This window comes from Armigeres subalbatus, chromosome 1 (assembly GCF_024139115.2).
Source record: "Armigeres subalbatus isolate Guangzhou_Male chromosome 1, GZ_Asu_2, whole genome shotgun sequence".
Classification (NCBI taxonomy): Eukaryota; Metazoa; Arthropoda; class Insecta; order Diptera; family Culicidae; genus Armigeres; species Armigeres subalbatus.
In genome coordinates this window covers 142,504,594-142,513,306 of record NC_085139.1, presented here as the reverse complement: position 1 = coordinate 142,513,306, position 8,713 = coordinate 142,504,594, and the positions used below count along the sequence as shown (strand labels likewise).

The 8,713-nt window shown below is 41.3% G+C and overlaps 1 long non-coding RNA gene across 1 annotated transcript; it reads right to left on the bottom strand.

Annotated features, from left to right (window-relative positions):
- Window positions 1-6,937: 6,937 nt before the first annotated feature.
- Window positions 6,938-7,551, bottom strand: LOC134206952 (uncharacterized). Its single transcript, XR_009978331.1, has 3 exons — window positions 7,223-7,551; window positions 7,095-7,163; window positions 6,938-7,033 (listed from the first exon to the last, which is right to left on the bottom strand). It is a non-coding gene; the product is annotated as an uncharacterized LOC134206952 (long non-coding RNA).
- Between the last annotated feature and the right edge of the window lie 1,162 nt (window positions 7,552-8,713).

Sequence of the window (8,713 nt, the reverse complement as noted above, 5' to 3'; positions counted from 1 at the left end):
TCTCTTCCAGGATTCGACGAGCTCGTTGATCTTCCGCTCCTTCTAGATTCGGGGCAATGGCAACCCCAATGCTTTCCACTGAAAAGAATTCCCGAACGTAGTCATGCAGGTCAAATTCTTGTGAATCCGCACAAATATGCAACTGTCGATGTTGAAACTTGCTTTCATCTCCATGAATTCGACCACAAACTACCCAGCCGATACGAGTTTTAGCTGCGATTGGCTCTTGCTCCTTCCCTTCTCGGACTTTCGATGTAGTCAGAAGATGAATATTATTCACTCCAATTAGCAATCCCGGAGTAGCTTTTTGGAAACTCTTCAGTGGCAGGTGCTGCAAGTGTTTGTATTGTTTCGCCAACTCACTTATATCCACCGATTGCTCCGGAAGTCCCAAGTTCTCGACAGTGTTGACATCAGATAATTGGAACATCCGATTGCTTCCAGTTTCGGATATTACCAACTTGGAAATTTGCATCGTGGCGACTTTTGTATTGATTCCGCTGGTCCATTGCATGCACAAAGACTGTGTTACGCCATCTACTCCAAGTTCATCAGCAATTGCTTGTTCTAAAAGTGTTGCGGACGAGCCATCGTCAAGAAATGCATACGTGTCAACGGATCCACACTTTCCATGCAACGTGATTGGTAGAACCTTGAATAAAGTCGATGGGATAGACTGTCGATGTACATTGATGGTGGCGCTTGTAGTAGGAACTGGAATTTCTGGTTCAACGTTATAATGAAGAAGACGGTGATGACGCTTTTGGCACCCGTCGATGCCACAAATTTCTCCTTCACATGGCCAACGAGTATGCGCAATGAGGCATCTCCGGCAGAGTTTTTTCTCTTTTACTACTCTCCAGCGTTCGTTTAGGGACAGATTTCTGAAATCGGCACATTTTTCTGCGACATGATCAGCGGCGTTGCACAGCAGGCATTCCTTCTTTTCTTCGCTATAGTTTCGTTTCACGATCGTCTGTCCTTGATTCTTCCTGTCGAATGCTGCATGCGTGTTAACAGACGTCCTCTCTTTTGGTTTATCTTCGTGCGGTGTTTTCACATTTAGGCCAGCATTGGTTATCCCACTTGTAGCAACCGTCACCTTTCCCATATAGTCACCAAACGTTTTAAGTTCACTACCGGTTGCTGCTCCTGGTGCAGTGCCCAGCTGAATTTTATGTTGGCCGGCAGCTTGTCAACAAGTTCTTGGAGAAGAATGGGATTACAAAGATGACTGTCCATTCAATCGCTTGCAAATGCCCACATAAATTTTGAACGACCAAACCAAACTGGATTATTGATTCCAACTTTTCAGCTCTTGGTGCCGGAGTTGCACGGACCTTAGCAATCATTTGGTGCACAATCTGTTCTGGTCTCCCATATAATGTTTGCAGAGTGGACATTATTTGCGGTACTGTCGATGGATGCAGTAGGAAACTGCTCACCGACTCTCTGGCGATACCCCTAAGCGACCGTTGAAGACGCAGCAAATTTTCTGAATTTGAGTAGCCACACGCATCCGTTGAGTGTTGATAACTACTTATAAAAAGTGGCCACTCTGTTGGATCCCCGGAAAATATGGGGAGCTCTCTCGGAATCACTTGTCGAGCAAGTAACTGTTGCCGTGTAGGTTCGAACTGACACCGTGGAAAACTACTACCGTCAGAATTGCCTAACTCTGGTGGATGATACGGATAAAATTGTTGTTGACCTATCTTCCCTACACTTGTTGGTCCTAGCTCATGATTGATGGTATAAGTACATCCCTACTTGCTCCACTAATGGTACTAGGACAAGGTGTTCCTCTAGTCGAAATATCTACGAAACTATTGTCTGCTTCGAACTGATTTGATCGAGAACCACTTACCGAAGCCGGCGGCGGGTTACTCACATATACAACCTTACCAGCGGACCCTGCTGTTGGGACATATGGTTGGTGCAACGTTGTGGCACGCTGAAATCCAGTGTCGTCATGAGTCTGGAAAGATGATGCTGGCTGATCCTGATATCGTAAGCGAAAAGATTCCAGTTGTATGGTAAGCTTCTGCTCTCGCTCTTCTAAACGTCGCAGCATCTCTTCTTGTGCAGCTTGCTCGTGCTGCCGTTTCGTCTGTAGGGCTTCATATTTTAGTTGGCTCTCTTCAAGTTGCCTTTTCAAGGCATTTTCTGCCTCCTTAAGTTGCTGCCGCTCTGCGGCGTGCTGGTCTTCTAGGCGACTCAAACGGTTTACAAGCTCCATCTCCCGTTTCCGTCGTAGCTCGTTTTCTTGCTCATGCTCTACTTCTTTTCCGCGTTGCCGTTGTAGACATGATTCGATTTGATGTAGCCGATTTTCATATTGATTCATCCCTTCGCCATCTATTTCAGGCCGCCTGCGTTGCTCGCACGTTTCGCGTCGCCACAGCTCGAATGGTGTAGGGTTAGCTATTTTTGCGACAATCTTCGGTATCACCCCCGTTCTCGATTGCTTACTAGACGGGTCGACCTGTGGCCCGGACTCATCAAGGAGCCGAACATATGGTTGAATGTTCACCAACTGCAGCTTAGGCAATTCTACCTCTGGACTTTCCCCGATGGTGATGCTATCAATCGTACGAGGCATCGAAGCGCGCCGCTCGTTTACCATCACCGAACTCTGTGTAAGTTGGTACTCCTGTCTTTCAATATTTTTCAAAGGTGTAGATGAGCGACCCGGAGAAGACCGTTGTATTTCAGTAGGCTGGGATATGTTTACTCTGTCGCCATTGTCCTCGGTGGGGCGCTATGCTGCTGGACCCAATTCGCCACCTTTTGTCTGCTGTTTCTACTACTATGACGGCTGCCGTTGCTCAAATTTTCGTCCTCCTGCTGCCGCAGCAGTTCGTGTTTCTTGGCGATGAATTGCTTCTCGCGTTCCAGTTTTTCCTTGGCCGCTTTCTCAATAAGCATTCTCTCCTGCCGTAGCCGCTCCTGTTCGACCTCCTCTTCAGCACGTCTTTCGTCTTCCAAACGTTGGATTTCCCGATCAATGCGTGACCTACGGCTGCTAGTGCTTGACCGGCTGGAACAAACCGTTTGTTCTCGATGTGACGAACATCTTACACAGCAAAACTTTTCCGAATGAACGGTGCTTGTATTCACCCTTGCGCAAGAGAAATGGTACCAACGCTTGCATCCTCCGCATTGGACCATGTACATCTCTGCATTGTTGGAACGAGTACATACCGCGCAATCGAAATCTTCTCCATGCTCGAAGTCAATCAGCGAAGGCTGAAACTCGTCGTCAGTTGACTGTGGGACCGCATTGTTTACATTGCCAGAGGGCTCCGACGTCTGGGCAGCCTTGGTCTTCGAACGGGTCTGACGAACAAATGACTTCTCCATTCTCCGATCGGAAATATAATAAACTTTGAGTTTGTTGGATATGGTAATTAATTTCGGAGGTTCTTTGAAGCAAACTCGTCCTTGCTCCCGATGAAAGTAAGCTCAAAGCTATAAGTTTATTTGTTTTGTTAGTCTGAGTCCATAATATAAATTCATTTTAACTTACTTTAGTCTCCTTATACCAAACAAATTATCCAACAACTTCACGTAACAAATTTCTCTGTTAATAGGTGCTAATATTTTAATCTGCTGTTTTGCCTTTATGATGACACTGCAATTTTGTAATCTAATTCACGTGTATGTGTATGTTCCTACTGACATCTACTGTATCATCGACTCGCACGTTATAATGCATCCGCAAAATTATTGAAGGGGTTGCCCAGCAGCAGAGTTGCCAGCGGCATCCTCAACATAAAGCATTACTAGGGGCTGGGTGTGTGTTGACAATGTTCAAGTTTAGGGTTATGTAATTTGCAAATTACAAAAACCTGAGTGGATTAATCTGTTTTACAAAGATTCTCAGCAACCTTATCGCAAGCATCTGATATTCTATCCACATTTTTCAATTATTAGAGCATCATTATCGGTCGCGAGCATTTTAATCACCCGCGCAGCGCTTTCATTTTAGTTTCGTCACTCGTTTCCGTATCGGTCACTATTTTCGGCTCTCAATTTGGTTGCTGTATTCCGTACCGGTGACGTTTGACAGTTGACAGTTCATCAAATAGCAGCGCTCTTATCGCGCTACCAAATTTGGTCACCTGTCAGTCGCGCTACTGTTATAGCAGCGCGTTTAGACGATCCCCACCAGTGCGTAAATAAAGCCAAAATAGCAACCTCTATCATGACGCGAACTCGCACCGGTCGTTGGTAAACGGGTTTGGGAAATGTAAACACAACCTTCGGTGAATAGCGAGTTGGCAAATTTGGCGACCCGCTCCAACCGTTGCCAAACCATCACACGGAAATATAAAGTAACCCATAAATAAAAAATCTGCCGTCTGCTGAAAAATTGTTCGGGTACTCATCATCAAAACCATTGTGATGGAGGTCAGTTTAGTTTGGATTTCAACTGATTGGCGGCGCTAGTGCATATGAAATAACCTGATAGGTTAGATATCACGAAATCTGGAATTTTTAGAATATTGGCGTCTTCTACAAAGTTGTTCGGGTGGTCAAAACCATCATGACGAAAACAAGTTTAATTTGAAATACAACCGCTTGGCGGCGCTAGTGAATTGGAAATAACCTAAAAGGTTAGATATTTCGATAGTTGAAATCTTAAGAATATTGCCGTCTTCTACAAAATTGTTCGGATGATTAGAACCATCATGACGAAAGCAAGTTTATTTAATATTACAACCGCTTGGCGGCGCTAGTGTATTGGAAATAATCTGAAATGTCAGGTACTTCAAAATATGCCGCCTTCTACAAAGTTGTTCGGGTGGTCAAAACCGTTATGATCAACGCAGGTTTAGATTAAGATATAACCCTTGGTGGCGCTAGTGTATAAGAAATAACCTGCTAGGTTAGATATTTCGAAAACTGAATTTTTTAGAATATTGCCGTATTCCAAAAAGTTGTTCGGGTGGTGAAAACCGTCATGATGCAAGCAAGTTTAGTTTTAAACACAATCGCTTAGCGGCGCTAGTGTATAAGAAATAAACTGATAGGTTAAATATCTCAAAATCTGGAATTTTCAGTTTTCTACAAAGTAACTTGCCATAAGACGAGTTCGTACAATTCCATTTAATTCCACCACTTGGTTGTACCTTTGACAGATACTACAGTAAGACCATCTTCAGTGTCTCGTACTTGACTCGATTCGACTCAACTCGAGCGCCAATGAGTATTGCGGTTTCAATCTAAACTTCTGGTTTTGACTACCGTTTTAAATCTTACATAATAACCAACCTAACAGATAATTCGGATAACTTTGTAGAAGATGGCCACTTTCTAACTCTAACGGATTTAGAAATATTTAACCTAACAGGCTATTTCTCATACACTAGCGCCGCTATGCGTATGAATTCCAAACTGAACTAGTCTCCATCATAAATGTTATGGCTACCCGAACAACTTTGTAGAAGACAAAATCTTTCTAAGTCTTATAGATCTTGAGATATCCACCTTACTAAATTATTGCATATAAGCTAGCGCCATCTAGCAGATGTGTGTCTAGCTAATCTGATAATCACAAAATGCATTACGCACATATTTATATTACAAAAGTTGGAGTGCGTTCTGAAAGATTTGAAAATAAATAATATTTTTTCCTGATTTTATTTATTTCCGTGTTTGCCTCAATAGCAACCGGATATTCACCACCGGTGCGAAGCATGATTGCACTTCAACAACCTTGATAGAAACAACCGGTGCGAGAACAAGTGCATAAATAAAATATGAACGCATTTCGTTCCTATACTAGACACTCATTTGGATACACATCGGTGGGGATCGTCTAAAGTGTCAAGTAATGATACTGCGCTGCCAAACGGCTTAAACTCACCACCGGTAATCTTGCTCTTAGCTATGTAGAATTTCACCTATACTAACGTAGTGCTACAAATCGAAAGCACATGCCATTATTTGGCTACGGGTGCCCCCAGTATTGAGCAAGAGCATGATGACCGTGCATTTCGTAGTTGCAATTGCACAGGGAACCAATGGATGGAAGCATGGGATTTACTCTCTAACCTCAATGTGCACAGTCCGAGAACTCTAGTATTTTGAGTGGTCGATAACGGCGCTGCAAGCCGAGAACGCCTCTGCACTCGCCACGAGTTCATGCGAAATTTTATTGGGATCTGGGGGTTAGGTTCTATGGCGGAGGTTCGTCTTGGTTTGCCAATGTGATAGCAATGAAAGGAAGGTTATTATAGGCTATTATAGGTAATTGAATGTCGGAATGAGCTTTTTCGCTCATTTCAGTTGCAGTTGCCTGCTTAGAACTAATCAAGTTGTATATATACACCCAACCGGCGGTTGTTTGATTTTCTAACAACTCTGTATAATAATCTACCAAATCCTGTATAAGAATTGGGCATATGCGAAATTGTTAGATTCTTAAACAAAAATTGTAAGAAAAGCTTACAAAATTGTTAGATTCTTATACAATATTTGTATAAGAATCTAGCAATTTCGCATATGCCCAATTCTTATGCATGTTTTGGTAGGAATTGTTGGAAAATCTAACAACCATTGGTTGGGTGCAGGGATAGAAGATGGAAACCTCCTGCGTACACGCACAGAAATTTATTGTAGTAACAACAATAATTCGGATTGAAATCAACAATAAATATTGTTAGCTCAGGGCTAATAATATTTGTCGTTTGAGTCAACCCATAATATTGTTGTTTCTACAATCAAACCGTTTCATGATTGAAGTCGCATTATTGTAGAAACAACAATATTATTGTTGAAGCAATCATTAGTGCATTATAGTTTCAATGATACAAACATATCAATTCAACAATATAATATTGTTGAAATAATAATTTTTATGTTCATTAAATTATGCTTCATTTTTTTTCTTTGTTTCAAGGTTAAAATGAATAAAAACAAATGAATGTGCGGTTGATATTTTATTTTATCATTAGCAAATTATATTTACATAATTATTATTAATATAGAATATGCTTCCGATGGCAATCCTGAATGAGAGAAAGCTCTGAAAATAAGATATTGGAGTGAGAATTTTTTATCGTTTGATAAAAATTATACAAATTTACCTGATTTTCCCGTCCCGAATAAACCATGCTGACGATGAAAGTTTTATCAGCGCTCGCCATTCTGTTGTTCTGCGAATTAGAAAACAATATAGTTTTAAAGCGATTAAATTTGATTTTATCATACAAACCTTTAGATACACGTTTTTTCTTGATAGCGAGCCGGAATACTCCTGCAATTAATGGATTCACAGGCTTCATCCTTCTAAGGAACCAACAAAACAGCCTCACAAAATATATTGTTCAATTGTTATGATCAATTTTTACACATAAAAAAGAACACGCCACTTGACATTTAAGCATATTTGGAACAAAAAGAAATATTGTTGAAATTAAAATAATATTGTTATTCCAATCAGGTATTATAGTAGAAACAACAATAAAATCTTTTTGAATCAACAATAGAGCGATTATTGAATCCAACAATATTTATCTTTAGTTTAATCATACAGAATTTTGCTGCGTGTATGAGGCAGAAGCGGTATCCAAATCAAGACAAAATTTTCAAAACGACTTATCTGCTTTTGTAAACAAAGATTCAAACGACGATTTGACAAATCTGATAGCTCACCCACGCAAACCAACACCATCAATAGGTAGGAGAAGGATTCCGGAAGTCGTTTTGAAAATTTTGTCTTGAAATGACCACCAAGCCCGTTATATTTGGCTACGGGTCCTTTCAGTATTGTCCAAACAAGTTTTGGCTCATTGTGTCTCTATACTAATAGAAATTGTGAAATAAAAATGATAGCTGACATAGTGCGGTTGTTATCCATTCATCTGATGTGCGAAAGCAGATATGTCCATTCAGAAAACTCTTGTATTGGGCAAAAGAAAAAAACTCTTGCACAGCCTGCCTGCTCAAGTCAACGAAACATGGCTGCTAAAAAACTGAGTCCAAGTGATTTCTTACGTAAGTTTATTGCTTTTAATAGCTGAACAATTGTATGAATCTAGCGTAATGAAGCTGAAATATGTTCGATACACTTTTTCAAAGAAGCAGTCGAAAATGTCATTTGGCCGAAAGTGCCGTTCATCCGTTTCATCCGTATGTCGCTTTCAGCCAAATGACATTTTTGACTAAACCACTTTCGACATAATTATCGTTTCGCACGTAAGAATATCTGCAAACACACCTGGTAGCATCCGAGTGGAGACACTTGCTCACAGATAAAAGATATTTTAGTTACTAGATAAAGATTGTCGCTGTCGTCGCTGTCTGGAACATCTTTTGCTGGTGAGGATAGGGGAGCTAAATGTCAAAGAAGGAAAATCCATACGATTTGACAGGTATGTACCACACATGTTTCGGACAGCAGAACAAAGGGAACCGAAGCGACAATCTTTATCTAGTAACTAAAATATCTTTTTCACAGATAGACCACGTGCTGATCGACGGACGACATTTCTCGGATGTTACAGATGTAAGGTCCTTCAGAGGCCTGAACATTGGCTCGGATCACTGCCTTGTAGTTGCAAAAATTCGGGCTCGACTTTCCAGCGTCATGAATTCACGAAACAACAGAACGATGCGTTCCAATATCCAACGTTTGTCAGTTGAAGGAGTTGCTGAACAGTACCATTAAAAGCCGGACGAGCGGATAGAACATGCCACCGGATCT